The sequence below is a fragment of the Mobula birostris genome, chromosome X (genome assembly GCF_030028105.1).
Source record: "Mobula birostris isolate sMobBir1 chromosome X, sMobBir1.hap1, whole genome shotgun sequence".
NCBI classification, from domain to species: domain Eukaryota; kingdom Metazoa; phylum Chordata; class Chondrichthyes; order Myliobatiformes; family Myliobatidae; genus Mobula; species Mobula birostris.
Genome location: NC_092402.1, coordinates 52,449,028 through 52,465,170, shown reverse-complemented (window position 1 = coordinate 52,465,170; position 16,143 = coordinate 52,449,028).

The window sequence follows — 16,143 nt, the reverse complement described above, 5'->3', positions numbered from 1 at the left end:
CATGGTCAGACACAGAGTGAATCTCCCTCCACACTGTCCCATCACCACTCCCAGGGTCAGACACAGAGTGAATCTCACTCCACACTGTCCCATCACACTCTCCCGGAGTCAGACACAGAGTGAATCTCCCTCCACACCGTCCCATCACACACTCCCAGGGTCAGACACAGAGTGAATCTCCCTCCACACCATCCCATCACACATTCCCGGGGTCAGACACAGAGTGAATCTCCCTCCACACTGTCCCATCACACACTCCCAGGGTCATACACAAAGAGAATCTCCCTCCGCACTGTCCCATCATAAACTCCGAGGGTCAGACACAGCGTGAATCTCCCTCCACAGCATCCCATTACACACTCCCAGGGTCACGTACAGAGGGAGTGTTCCTCCACACCGTCCCCTCAGACATTCCTGTGGTCAGACACAGAGTGAAGCTCCCTCCACACCATCCGATGACACATTCCCGTGGTCAGACACAGAGTGAACCTGCCTCCACACTGTCCCATCACACACACCCAGGGTCAGACACAGAGTGAATCTCCCTCCACACCATCCCATCACACACTCCCAGTGTCAGAAACAGAGTGAATCTCCCTCCACACTGTCCCATCACACACTCCCAGGGTCAGACACAGAGTGAATCTCCCTCCACACTGTCCCATCACACTCTCCCAGGGTCAGACACAGAGTGAATCTCCCTCCACACTGTCCCTCACACATTCCCGGGGTCAGACACAGAGTGAATCTCCCTCCACACTGTCCCATCACACACTCCCGGGGTCAGACACAGAGTGAATCTCCCTCCACACTGTCCCATCACACACTCCCGGGGTCAGACACAGAGTGAATCTCCCTCCACACCATCCCATCACACACTCCCAGTGTCAGAAACAGAGTGAATCTCCCTCCACACTGTCCCATCACACACTCCCAGGGTCAGACACAGAGTGAATCTCCCTCCACACTGTCCCATCACACACTCCCAGGGTCAGACACAGAGTGAATCTCCCTCCACACCATCCCATCACACACTCCCAGTGTCAGAAACAGAGTGAATCCCCCTCCACACTGTCCCATCACACTCTCCTGGAGTTAGACACAGAGTGAATCTCCCTCCACACCGTCCCATCACACACTCCCAGGGTCAGACACAGAGTGAATCTCCCTCCACACTGTCCCATCACACTCTCCCAGGGTCAGACACAGGGTGAATCTCCCTCCACACTGTCCCATCACACACTCCCGGGGTCAGACACAGAGTGAATCTCCCTCCACACTGTCCCATCACACACTCCCAGGGTCAGACACAGAGTGAATCTCCCTCCAGACCATCCCATCACACACTCCCAGGGTCAGACACAGAGTGAATCTCCCTCCACACCGTCCCATCACACACTCTCAGTGTCAGAAACAGAGTGAATCTCCCTCCACACTGTCCCATCACACACTCCCGGGGTCAGACACAGTGTGAATCTCCCTCCACACTGTCCCATCACACACTCCCGGGGTCAGACACAGAGTGAATCTCCCTACACACTGTCCCATCACACACTCCCGGGGTCAGACACAGAGTGAATCTCCCTCCACACTGTCCCATCACACACTCCCGGGGTCAGACACAGAGTGAATCTCCCTCCACACTGTCCCATCAGACACTCCCAGGGTGAGACACAGAGTGAATCCCTCTCCACACCGTCCCATCACACACTCCCAGGGTCAGACACAGAGTGAATCTCCCTCCACACTGTCCCATCACACACTCCCGGGGTCAGACACAGAGTGAATCTCCCTCCACACTGTCCCATCACACACACCCAGGATCAGACACAGAGTGAATCTCCCTCCACACCTTCCCATCACACACTCCCAGTGTCAGACACAGAGTGAATCTCCCTCCACACCATCCCATCACACATTCCCGGGGTCAGACACAGAGTGAATCTCCCTCCACACTGTCCCATCACACACTCCCAGGGTGATACACAAAGAGAATCTCCCTCCACACTGTCCCATCATAAACTCCGAGGGTCAGACACAGCGTGAATCTCCCTCCACAGCATCCCATTACACACTCCCAGGGTCACGTACAGAGGGAGTCTTCCTCCACACCGTCCCCTCAGACATTCCTGTGGTCAGACACAGAGTGAAGCTCCCTCCACACCATCCGATGACACATTCCCGTGGTCAGACACAGAGTGAACCTGCCTCCACACTGTCCCATCACACACACCCAAGGTCAGACACAGACTGAATTTCCCTCCACACCGTTCCATCACACAGTCCCAGGGTCAGACACAGAGTGAATCTCCCTCCACACCATCCCATCACACACTCCCAGTGTCAGAAACAGAGTGAATCTCCCTCCACACTGTCCCATCACACACTCCCAGGGTCAGACACAGAGTGAATCTCCCTCCACACTGTCCCATCACACACTCCCGGGGTCAGACACAGAGTGAATCTCCCTCCACACTGTCCCATCACACACTCCCAGAGTCAGACACAGAGTGAATCTCACTCCAAACTGTCCCATCACACACTCCCATGGTCAGACACAGAGTGAATCTCCCTCCACACTGTCCCATCACCACTCCCAGGGTCAGACACAGAGTGAATCTCACTCCACACTGTCCCATCACACTCTCCCGGAGTCAGACACAGAGTGAATCTCCCTCCACACCGTCCCATCACACACTCCCAGGGTCAGACACAGAGTGAATCTCCCTCCACACCATCCCATCACACATTCCCGGGGTCAGACACAGAGTGAATCTCCCTCCACACTGTCCCATCACACACTCCCAGGGTCATACACAAAGAGAATCTCCCTCCGCACTGTCCCATCATAAACTCCGAGGGTCAGACACAGCGTGAATCTCCCTCCACAGCATCCCATTACACACTCCCAGGGTCACGTACAGAGGGAGTGTTCCTCCACACCGTCCCCTCAGACATTCCTGTGGTCAGACACAGAGTGAAGCTCCCTCCACACCATCCGATGACACATTCCCGTGGTCAGACACAGAGTGAACCTGCCTCCACACTGTCCCATCACACACACCCAGGGTCAGACACAGAGTGAATCTCCCTCCACACCATCCCATCACACACTCCCAGTGTCAGAAACAGAGTGAATCTCCCTCCACACTGTCCCATCACACACTCCCAGGGTCAGACACAGAGTGAATCTCCCTCCACACTGTCCCATCACACTCTCCCAGGGTCAGACACAGAGTGAATCTCCCTCCACACTGTCCCTCACACATTCCCGGGGTCAGACACAGAGTGAATCTCCCTCCACACTGTCCCATCACACACTCCCGGGGTCAGACACAGAGTGAATCTCCCTCCACACTGTCCCATCACACACTCCCGGGGTCAGACACAGAGTGAATCTCCCTCCACACCATCCCATCACACACTCCCAGTGTCAGAAACAGAGTGAATCTCCCTCCACACTGTCCCATCACACACTCCCAGGGTCAGACACAGAGTGAATCTCCCTCCACACTGTCCCATCACACACTCCCAGGGTCAGACACAGAGTGAATCTCCCTCCACACCATCCCATCACACACTCCCAGTGTCAGAAACAGAGTGAATCCCCCTCCACACTGTCCCATCACACTCTCCTGGAGTTAGACACAGAGTGAATCTCCCTCCACACCGTCCCATCACACACTCCCAGGGTCAGACACAGAGTGAATCTCCCTCCACACTGTCCCATCACACTCTCCCAGGGTCAGACACAGGGTGAATCTCCCTCCACACTGTCCCATCACACACTCCCGGGGTCAGACACAGAGTGAATCTCCCTCCACACTGTCCCATCACACACTCCCAGGGTCAGACACAGAGTGAATCTCCCTCCAGACCATCCCATCACACACTCCCAGGGTCAGACACAGAGTGAATCTCCCTCCACACCGTCCCATCACACACTCTCAGTGTCAGAAACAGAGTGAATCTCCCTCCACACTGTCCCATCACACACTCCCGGGGTCAGACACAGTGTGAATCTCCCTCCACACTGTCCCATCACACACTCCCGGGGTCAGACACAGAGTGAATCTCCCTACACACTGTCCCATCACACACTCCCGGGGTCAGACACAGAGTGAATCTCCCTCCACACTGTCCCATCACACACTCCCGGGGTCAGACACAGAGTGAATCTCCCTCCACACTGTCCCATCAGACACTCCCAGGGTGAGACACAGAGTGAATCCCTCTCCACACCGTCCCATCACACACTCCCAGGGTCAGACACAGAGTGAATCTCCCTCCACACTGTCCCATCACACACTCCCGGGGTCAGACACAGAGTGAATCTCCCTCCACACTGTCCCATCACACACACCCAGGATCAGACACAGAGTGAATCTCCCTCCACACCTTCCCATCACACACTCCCAGTGTCAGAAACAGAGTGAATCTCCCTCCACACTGTCCCATCACACACTCCCGGGGTCAGACACAGAGTGAATCTCCCTCCACACTGTCTCATCACACACTCCCGGGGTCAGACACAGAGTGAATCTCCCTCCACACTGTCCCATCACACACTCCCAGGGTCAGACACAGAGTGAATCTCCCTCCACACCATCCCATCACACACTCCCAGAGTCAGACACAGAGTGAATCTCCCTGCACACCGTCCCATCACACACTCCCAGGGTCAGACACAGAGTGAATCTCCCTCCACACCATCCCATCACACACTCCCAGGTCAGACTCAGAGTGAATCTCCCTCCACACTGTCCCATCACACACTCCCAGGGTCAGACACAGAGTGAATCTCCATCCACACTGTCCTATCACACACTCCCAGGATCAGACACAGAGTGAATCTCCCTCCACACTGTCCCATCACACTCTCCCGGAGTCAGACACAGAGTGAATCTCCCGCCACACCGTCCCATCACACACTCCCAGGGTCAGACACAGAGTGAATCTCCCTCCACACTGTCCCATCACACTCTCCCAGGGTCAGACACAGAGTGAATCTCCCTCCACACTGTCCCATCACACATTCCCGGGGTCAGACACAGAGTGAATCTCCCTCCACACTGTCCCATCACACACTCCCGGGGTCAGACACAGAGTGAATCTCCCTCCACACTGTCCCATCACACACTCCCGGGGTCAGACACAGAGTGAATCTCCCTCCACACTGTCCCATCACACACTCCCAGGGTCAGACACAGATTGAATCTCCCTCCACACTGTCCCATCACCCACTCCCAGTGTCAGAAACAGAGTGAATATCCCTCCACACTGTCCCATCACCCACTCCCAGTGTCAGAAACAGAGTGAATATCCCTCCACACTGTCCCATCGCACACTCCCAGTGTCAGAAACAGAGTGAATCTCCCTTCACACTGTCCCATCACACACTCTCGGGGTCAGACAGAGAGTGAATCTCCCTCCACACTGTCCCATCACACACTCCCAGTGTCAGACACAGAGTGAATCTCCCTCCACACTGTCCCATCACACACTCCCGGGGTCAGACACAGAGTGAATCTCCCTCCACACTGTCCCATCACACACTCCCAGAGTCAGACACAGAGTGAATCTCACTCTAAACTGTCCCATCACACACTCCCAGGGTCAGACACAGAGTGAATCTCCCTCCACACTGTCCCATCACCACTCCCAGGGTCAGACACAGAGTGAATCTCACTCCACACTGTCCCATCACACTCTCCCGGAGTCAGACACAGAGTGAATCTCCCTCCACACCGTCCCATCACACACTCCCAGGGTCAGACACAGAGTGAATCTCCCTCCACACCATCCCATCACACATTCCCGGGGTCAGACACAGAGTGAATCTCCCTCCACACTGTCCCATCACACACTCCCAGGGTCAGACACAGAGTGAATCTCCATCCACACTGTCCTATCACACACTCCCAGGATCAGACACAGAGTGAATCTCCCTCCACACTGTCCCATCACACTCTCCCGGAGTCAGACACAGAGTGAATCTCCCGCCACACCGTCCCATCACACACTCCCAGGGTCAGACACAGAGTGAATCTCCCTCCACACTGTCCCATCACACTCTCCCAGGGTCAGACACAGAGTGAATCTCCCTCCACACTGTCCCATCACACATTCCCGGGGTCAGACACAGAGTGAATCTCCCTCCACACTGTCCCATCACACACTCCCGGGGTCAGACACAGAGTGAATCTCCCTGCACACTGTCCCATCACACACTCCCGGGGTCAGACACAGAGTGAATCTCCCTCCACACTGTCCCATCACACACTCCCAGGGTCAGACACAGATTGAATCTCCCTCCACACTGTCCCATCACCCACTCCCAGTGTCAGAAACAGAGTGAATATCCCTCCACACTGTCCCATCACCCACTCCCAGTGTGAGAAACAGAGTGAATATCCCTCCACACTGTCCCATCACACACTCCCAGTGTCAGAAACAGAGTGAATCTCCCTTCACACTGTCCCATCACACACTCTCGGGGTCAGACAGAGAGTGAATCTCCCTCCACACTGTCCCATCACACACTCCCAGTGTCAGACACAGAGTGAATCTCCCTCCACACTGTCCCATCACAGACTCCCGGGGTCAGACACAGAGTGAATCTCCCTCCACACTGTCCCATCACACACTCCCAGAGTCAGACACAGAGTGAATCTCACTCCAAACTGTCCCATCACACACTCCCAGGGTCAGACACAGAGTGAATCTCCCTCCACACTGTCCCATCACCACTCCCAGGGTCAGACACAGAGTGAATCTCACTCCACACTGTCCCATCACACTCTCCCGGAGTCAGACACAGAGTGAATCTCCCTCCACACCGTCCCATCACACACTCCCAGGGTCAGACACAGAGTGAATCTCCCTCCACACCATCCCATCACACATTCCCGGGGTCAGACACAGAGTGAATCTCCCTCCACACTGTCCCATCACACACTCCCAGGGTGATACACAAAGAGAATCTCCCTCCACACTGTCCCATCATAAACTCCGAGGGTCAGACACAGCGTGAATCTCCCTCCACAGCATCCCATTACACACTCCCAGGGTCACGTACAGAGGGAGTCTTCCTCCACACCGTCCCCTCAGACATTCCTGTGGTCAGACACAGAGTGAAGCTCCCTCCACACCATCCGATGACACATTCCCGTGGTCAGACACAGAGTGAACCTGCCTCCACACTGTCCCATCACACACACCCAAGGTCAGACACAGACTGAATTTCCCTCCACACCGTTCCATCACACAGTCCCAGGGTCAGACACAGAGTGAATCTCCCTCCACACCATCCCATCACACACTCCCAGTGTCAGAAACAGAGTAAATCTCCCTCCACACTGTCCCATCACACACTCCCAGGGTCAGACACAGAGTGAATCTCCCTCCACACTGTCCCATCACACACTCCCAGGGTCAGACACAGAGTGAATCTCCCTCCACACCATCCCATCACACACTCCCAGTGTCAGAAACAGAGTGAATCTCCCTCCACACTGTCCCATCACACTCTCCCGGAGTCAGACACAGAGGGAATCTCCCTCCACTCTGTCCCATCACACACTCCCAGGGTCAGACACAGAGTGAATCTCCCTCCACACTGTCCCATCACACACTCCCGGGGTCAGACACAGAGTGAATCTCCCTCCACACTGTCCCATCACACACTCCCGGGGTCAGACACAGTGTGAATCTCCCTCCACACTGTCCCATCACACACTCCCAGGGTCAGACACAGATTGAATCTCCCTCCACACTGTCCCATCACCCACTCCCAGTGTCAGAAACAGAGTGAATATCCCTCCACACTATCCCATCACCCACTCCCAGTGTCAGAAACAGAGTGAATATCCCTCCACACTGTCCCATCACACACTCCCAGTGTCAGAAACAGAGTGAATCTCCCTTCACACTGTCCCATCACACACTCTCGGGGTCAGACAGAGAGTGAATCTCCCTCCACACTGTCTCATCACACACTCCCGGGGTCAGACACAGAGTGAATCTCCCTCCACACTGTCCCATCACACACTCCCAGGGTCAGACACAGAGTGAATCTCCCTCCACACCATCCCATCACACACTCCCAGAGTCAGACACAGAGTGAATCTCCCTGCACACCGTCCCATCACACACTCCCAGGGTCAGACACAGAGTGAATCTCCCTCCACACCATCCCATCACACACTCCCAGGTCAGACTCAGAGTGAATCTCCCTCCACACTGTCCCATCACACACTCCCAGGGTCAGACACAGAGTGAATCTCCATCCACAGTGTCCTATCACACACTCCCAGGATCAGACACAGAGTGAATCTCCCTCCACACTGTCCCATCACACTCTCCCGGAGTCAGACACAGAGTGAATCTCCCGCCACACCGTCCCATCACACACTCCCAGGGTCAGACACAGAGTGAATCTCCCTCCACACTGTCCCATCACACTCTCCCAGGGTCAGACACAGAGTGAATCTCCCTCCACACTGTCCCATCACACATTCCCGGGGTCAGACACAGAGTGAATCTCCCTCCACACTGTCCCATCACACACTCCCGGGGTCAGACACAGAGTGAATCTCCCTCCACACTGTCCCATCACACACTCCCGGGGTCAGACACAGAGTGAATCTCCCTCCACACTGTCCCATCACACACTCCCAGGGTCAGACACAGATTGAATCTCCCTCCACACTGTCCCATCACCCACTCCCAGTGTCAGAAACAGAGTGAATATCCCTCCACACTGTCCCATCACCCACTCCCAGTGTCAGAAACAGAGTGAATATCCCTCCACACTGTCCCATCACACACTCCCAGTGTCAGAAACAGAGTGAATCTCCCTTCACACTGTCCCATCACACACTCTCGGGGTCAGACAGAGATTGAATCTCCCTCCACACTGTCCCATCACACACTCCCAGTGTCAGACACAGAGTGAATCTCCCTCCACACTGTCCCATCACACACTCCCGGGGTCAGACACAGAGTGAATCTCCCTCCACACTGTCCCATCACACACTCCCAGAGTCAGACACAGAGTGAATCTCACTCCAAACTGTCCCATCACACACTCCCAGGGTCAGACACAGAGTGAATCTCCCTCCACACTGTCCCATCACCACTCCCAGGGTCAGACACAGAGTGAATCTCACTCCACACTGTCCCATCACACTCTCCCGGAGTCAGACACAGAGTGAATCTCCCTCCACACCGTCCCATCACACACTCCCAGGGTCAGACACAGAGTGAATCTCCCTCCACACCATCCCATCACACATTCCCGGGGTCAGACACAGAGTGAATCTCCCTCCACACTGTCCCATCACACACTCCCAGGGTCAGACACAGAGTGAATCTCCATCCACACTGTCCTATCACACACTCCCAGGATCAGACACAGAGTGAATCTCCCTCCACACTGTCCCATCACACTCTCCCGGAGTCAGACACAGAGTGAATCTCCCGCCACACCGTCCCATCACACACTCCCAGGGTCAGACACAGAGTGAATCTCCCTCCACACTGTCCCATCATAAACTCCGAGGGTCAGACACAGCGTGAATCTCCCTCCACAGCATCCCATTACACACTCCCAGGGTCACGTACAGAGGGAGTCTTCCTCCACACCGTCCCCTCAGACATTCCTGTGGTCAGACACAGAGTGAAGCTCCCTCCACACCATCCGATGACACATTCCCGTGGTCAGACACAGAGTGAACCTGCCTCCACACTGTCCCATCACACACACCCAAGGTCAGACACAGACTGAATTTCCCTCCACACCGTTCCATCACACAGTCCCAGGGTCAGACACAGAGTGAATCTCCCTCCACACCATCCCATCACACACTCCCAGTGTCAGAAACAGAGTGAATCTCCCTCCACACTGTCCCATCACACACTCCCAGGGTCAGACACAGAGTGAATCTCCCTCCACACTGTCCCATCACACACTCCCAGGGTCAGACACAGAGTGAATCTCCCTCCACACCATCCCATCACACAGTCGCAGTGTCAGAAACAGAGTGAATCTCCCTCCACACTGTCCCATCACACTCTCCCGGAGTCAGACACAGAGGGAATCTCCCTCCACTCTGTCCCATCACACACTCCCAGGGTCAGACACAGAGTGAATCTCCCTCCACACTGTCCCATCACACACTCCCGGGGTCAGACACAGAGTGAATCTCCCTCCACACTGTCCCATCACACACTCCCGGGGTCAGACACAGAGTGAATCTCCCTCCACACTGTCCCATCACACACTCCCAGGGTCAGACACAGATTGAATCTCCCTCCACACTGTCCCATCACCCACTCCCAGTGTCAGAAACAGAGTGAATATCCCTCCACACTGTCCCATCACCCACTCCCAGTGTCAGAAACAGAGTGAATATCCCTCCACACTGTCCCATCACACACTCCCAGTGTCAGAAACAGAGTGAATCTCCCTTCACACTGTCCCATCACACACTCTCGGGGTCAGACAGAGAGTGAATCTCCCTCCACACTGTCTCATCACACACTCCCGGGGTCAGACACAGAGTGAATCTCCCTCCACACTGTCCCATCACACACTCCCAGGGTCAGACACAGATTGAATCTCCCTCCACACTGTCCCATCACCCACTCCCAGTGTCAGAAACAGAGTGAATATCCCTCCACACTGTCCCATCACCCACTCCCAGTGTCAGAAACAGAGTGAATATCCCTCCACACTGTCCCATCACACACTCCCAGTGTCAGAAACAGAGTGAATCTCCCTTCACACTGTCCCATCACACACTCTCGGGGTCAGACAGAGAGTGAATCTCCCTCCACACTGTCCCATCACACACTCCCAGTGTCAGACACAGAGTGAATCTCCCTCCACACTGTCCCATCACACACTCCCGGGGTCAGACACAGAGTGAATCTCCCTCCACACTGTCCCATCACACACTCCCAGAGTCAGACACAGAGTGAATCTCACTCCAAACTGTCCCATCACCACTCCCAGGGTCAGACACAGAGTGAATCTCACTCCACACTGTCCCATCACACTCTCCCGGAGTCAGACACAGAGTGAATCTCCCTCCACACCGTCCCATCACACACTCCCAGGGTCAGACACAGAGTGAATCTCCCTCCACACCATCCCATCACACATTCCCGGGGTCAGACACAGAGTGAATCTCCCTCCACACTGTCCCATCACACACTCCCAGGGTCATACACAAAGAGAATCTCCCTCCGCACTGTCCCATCATAAACTCCGAGGGTCAGACACAGCGTGAATCTCCCTCCACAGCATCCCATTACACACTCCCAGGGTCACGTACAGAGGGAGTCTTCCTCCACACCGTCCCCTCAGACATTCCTGTGGTCAGACACAGAGTGAAGCTCCCTCCACACCATCCGATGACACATTCCCGTGGTCAGACACAGAGTGAACCTGCCTCCACACTGTCCCATCACACACACCCAAGGTCAGACACAGACTGAATTTCCCTCCACACCGTTCCATCACACAGTCCCAGGGTCAGACACAGAGTGAATCTCCCTCCACACCATCCCATCACACACTCCCAGTGTCAGAAACAGAGTGAATCTCCCTCCACACTGTCCCATCACACACTCCCAGGGTCAGACACAGAGTGAATCTCCCTCCACACTGTCCCATCACACACTCCCAGGGTCAGACACAGAGTGAATCTCCCTCCACACTGTCCCTCACACATTCCCGGGGTCAGACACAGAGTGAATCTCCCTCCACACTGTCCCATCACACACTCCCGGGGTCAGACACAGAGTGAATCTCCCTCCACACCGTCCCATCACACACTCCCAGGGTCAGACACAGAGTGAATCTCCCTCCACACTGTCCCATCACACTCTCCCAGGGTCAGACACAGAGTGAATCTCCCTCCACACTGTCCCATCACACACTCCCGGGGTCAGACACAGAGTGAATCTCCCTCCACACTGTCCCATCACACACTCCCAGGGTCAGACACAGAGTGAATCTCCCTCCAGACCATCCCATCACACACTCCCAGGGTCAGACACAGAGTGAATCTCCCTCCACACCGTCCCATCACACACTCTCAGTGTCAGAAACAGAGTGAATCTCCCTCCACACTGTCCCATCACACACTCCCGGGGTCAGACACAGTGTGAATCTCCCTCCACACTGTCCCATCACACACTCCCGGGGTCAGACACAGAGTGAATCTCCCTACACACTGTCCCATCACACACTCCCGGGGTCAGACACAGAGTGAATCTCCCTCCACACTGTCCCATCATACACTCCCAGGGTCAGACACAGAGTGAATCTCCCTCTACACTGTCCCATCACACACTCCCGGGGTCAGACACAGAGTGAATCTCCCTCCACACTGTCCCATCAGACACTCCCAGGGTGAGACACAGAGTGAATCCCCCTCCACACCGTCCCATCACACACTCCCAGGGTCAGACACAGAGTGAATCTCCCTCCACACTGTCCCATCACACACTCCCGGGGTCAGACACAGAGTGAATCTCCCTCCACACTGTCCCATCACACACACCCAGGATCAGACACAGAGTGAATCTCCCTCCACACCTTCCCATCACACACTCCCAGTGTCAGAAACAGAGTGAATCTCCCTCCACACTGTCCCATCACACACTCCCAGGGTGAGACACAGAGTGAATCTCCCTCCACACTGTCCCATCACACACTCCCAGGGTCAGACACAGAGTGAATCTCCCTCCACACCATCCCATCACACACTCCCAGTGTCAGAAACAGAGTGAATCTCCCTCCACACTGTCCCATCACACTCTCCCGGAGTCAGACACAGAGGGAATCTCCCTCCACTCTGTCCCATCACACACTCCCAGGGTCAGACACAGAGTGAATCTCCCTCCACACTGTCCCATCACACACTCCCGGGGTCAGACACAGAGTGAATCTCCCTCCACACTGTCCCATCACACACTCCCGGGGTCAGACACAGAGTGAATCTCCCTCCACACTGTCCCATCACACACTCCCAGGGTCAGAAACAGATTGAATCTCCCTCCACACTGTCCCATCACCCACTCCCAGTGTCAGAAACAGAGTGAATATCCCTCCACACTGTCCCATCACCCACTCCCAGTGTCAGAAACAGAGTGAATATCCCTCCACACTGTCCCATCACACACTCCCAGTGTCAGAAACAGAGTGAATCTCCCTTCACACTGTCCCATCACACACTCTCGGGGTCAGACAGAGAGTGAATCTCCCTCCACACTGTCTCATCACACACTCCCGGGGTCAGACACAGAGTGAATCTCCCTCCACACTGTCCCATCACACACTCCCAGGGTCAGACACAGAGTGAATCTCCCTCCACACCATCCCATCACACACTCCCAGAGTCAGACACAGAGTGAATCTCCCTGCACACCGTCCCATCACACACTCCCAGGGTCAGACACAGAGTGAATCTCCCTCCACACCATCCCATCACACACTCCCAGGTCAGACTCAGAGTGAATCTCCCTCCACACTGTCCCATCACACACTCCCAGGGTCAGACACAGAGTGAATCTCCATCCACAGTGTCCTATCACACACTCCCAGGATCAGACACAGAGTGAATCTCCCTCCACACTGTCCCATCACACTCTCCCGGAGTCAGACACAGAGTGAATCTCCCGCCACACCGTCCCATCACACACTCCCAGGGTCAGACACAGAGTGAATCTCCCTCCACACTGTCCCATCACACTCTCCCAGGGTCAGACACAGAGTGAATCTCCCTCCACACTGTCCCATCACACATTCCCGGGGTCAGACACAGAGTGAATCTCCGTCCACACTGTCCCATCACACACTCCCGGGGTCAGACACAGAGTGAATCTCCCTCCACACTGTCCCATCACACACTCCCGGGGTCAGACACAGAGTGAATCTCCCTCCACACTGTCCCATCACACACTCCCAGGGTCAGACACAGATTGAATCTCCCTCCACACTGTCCCATCACCCACTCTCAGTGTCAGAAACAGAGTGAATATCCCTCCACACTGTCCCATCACCCACTCCCAGTGTCAGAAACAGAGTGAATATCCCTCCACACTGTCCCATCACACACTCCCAGTGTCAGAAACAGAGTGAATCTCCCTTCACACTGTCCCATCACACACTCTCGGGGTCAGACAGAGAGTGAATCTCCCTCCACACTGTCCCATCACACACTCCCAGTGTCAGACACAGAGTGAATCTCCCTCCACACTGTCCCATCACACACTCCCGGGGTCAGACACAGAGTGAATCTCCCTCCACACTGTCCCATCACACACTCCCAGAGTCAGACACAGAGTGAATCTCACTCCAAACTGTCCCATCACACACTCCCAGGGTCAGACACAGAGTGAATCTCCCTCCACACTGTCCCATCACCACTCCCAGGGTCAGACACAGAGTGAATCTCACTCCACACTGTCCCATCACACTCTCCCGGAGTCAGACACAGAGTGAATCTCCCTCCACACCGTCCCATCACACACTCCCAGGGTCAGACACAGAGTGAATCTCCCTCCACACCATCCCATCACACATTCCCGGGGTCAGACACAGAGTGAATCTCCCTCCACACTGTCCCATCACACACTCCCAGGGTCAGACACAGAGTGAATCTCCATCCACACTGTCCTATCACACACTCCCAGGATCAGACACAGAGTGAATCTCCCTCCACACTGTCCCATCACACTCTCCCGGAGTCAGACACAGAGTGAATCTCCCGCCACACCGTCCCATCACACACTCCCAGGGTCAGACACAGAGTGAATCTCCCTCCACACTGTCCCATCACACTCTCCCAGGGTCAGACACAGAGTGAATCTCCCTCCACACTGTCCCATCACACATTCCCGGGGTCAGACACAGAGTGAATCTCCCTCCACACTGTCCCATCACACACTCCCGGGGTCAGACACAGAGTGAATCTCCCTCCACACTGTCCCATCACACACTCCCGGGGTCAGACACAGAGTGAATCTCCCTCCACACTGTCCCATCACACACTCCCAGGGTCAGACACAGATTGAATCTCCCTCCACACTGTCCCATCACCCACTCCCAGTGTCAGAAACAGAGTGAATATCCCTCCACACTGTCCCATCACCCACTCCCAGTGTCAGAAACAGAGTGAATATCCCTCCACACTGTCCCATCACACACTCCCAGTGTCAGAAACAGAGTGAATCTCCCTTCACACTGTCCCATCACACACTCTCGGGGTCAGACAGAGAGTGAATCTCCCTCCACACTGTCCCATCACACACTCCCAGTGTCAGACACAGAGTGAATCTCCCTCCACACTGTCCCATCACACACTCCCGGGGTCAGACACAGAGTGAATCTCCCTCCACACTGTCCCATCACACACTCCCAGAGTCAGACACAGAGTGAATCTCACTCCAAACTGTCCCATCACACACTCCCAGGGTCAGACACAGAGTGAATCTCCCTCCACACTGTCCCATCACCACTCCCAGGGTCAGACACAGAGTGAATCTCACTACACACTGTCCCATCACACTCTCCCGGAGTCAGACACAGAGTGAATCTCCCTCCACACCGTCCCATCACACACTCCCAGGGTCAGACACAGAGTGAATCTCCCTCCACACCATCCCATCACACATTCCCGGGGTCAGACACAGAGTGAATCTCCCTCCACACTGTCCCATCACACACTCCCAGGGTCATACACAAAGAGAATCTCCCTCCACACTGTCCCATCATAAACTCCGAGGGTCAGACACAGCGTGAATCTCCCTCCACAGCATCCCATTACACACTCCCAGGGTCACGTACAGAGGGAGTCTTCCTCCACACCGTCCCCTCAGACATTCCTGTGGTCAGACACAGAGTGAAGCTCCCTCCACACCATCCGATGACACATTCCCGTGGTCAGACACAGAGTGAACCTGCCTCCACACTGTCCCATCACACACACCCAAGGTCAGACACAGACTGAATTTCCCTCCACACCGTTCCATCACACAGTCCCAGGGTCAGACACAGAGTGAATCTCCCTCCACACCATCCCATCACACACTCCCAGTGTCAGAAACAGAGTGAATCTCCCTCCACACTGT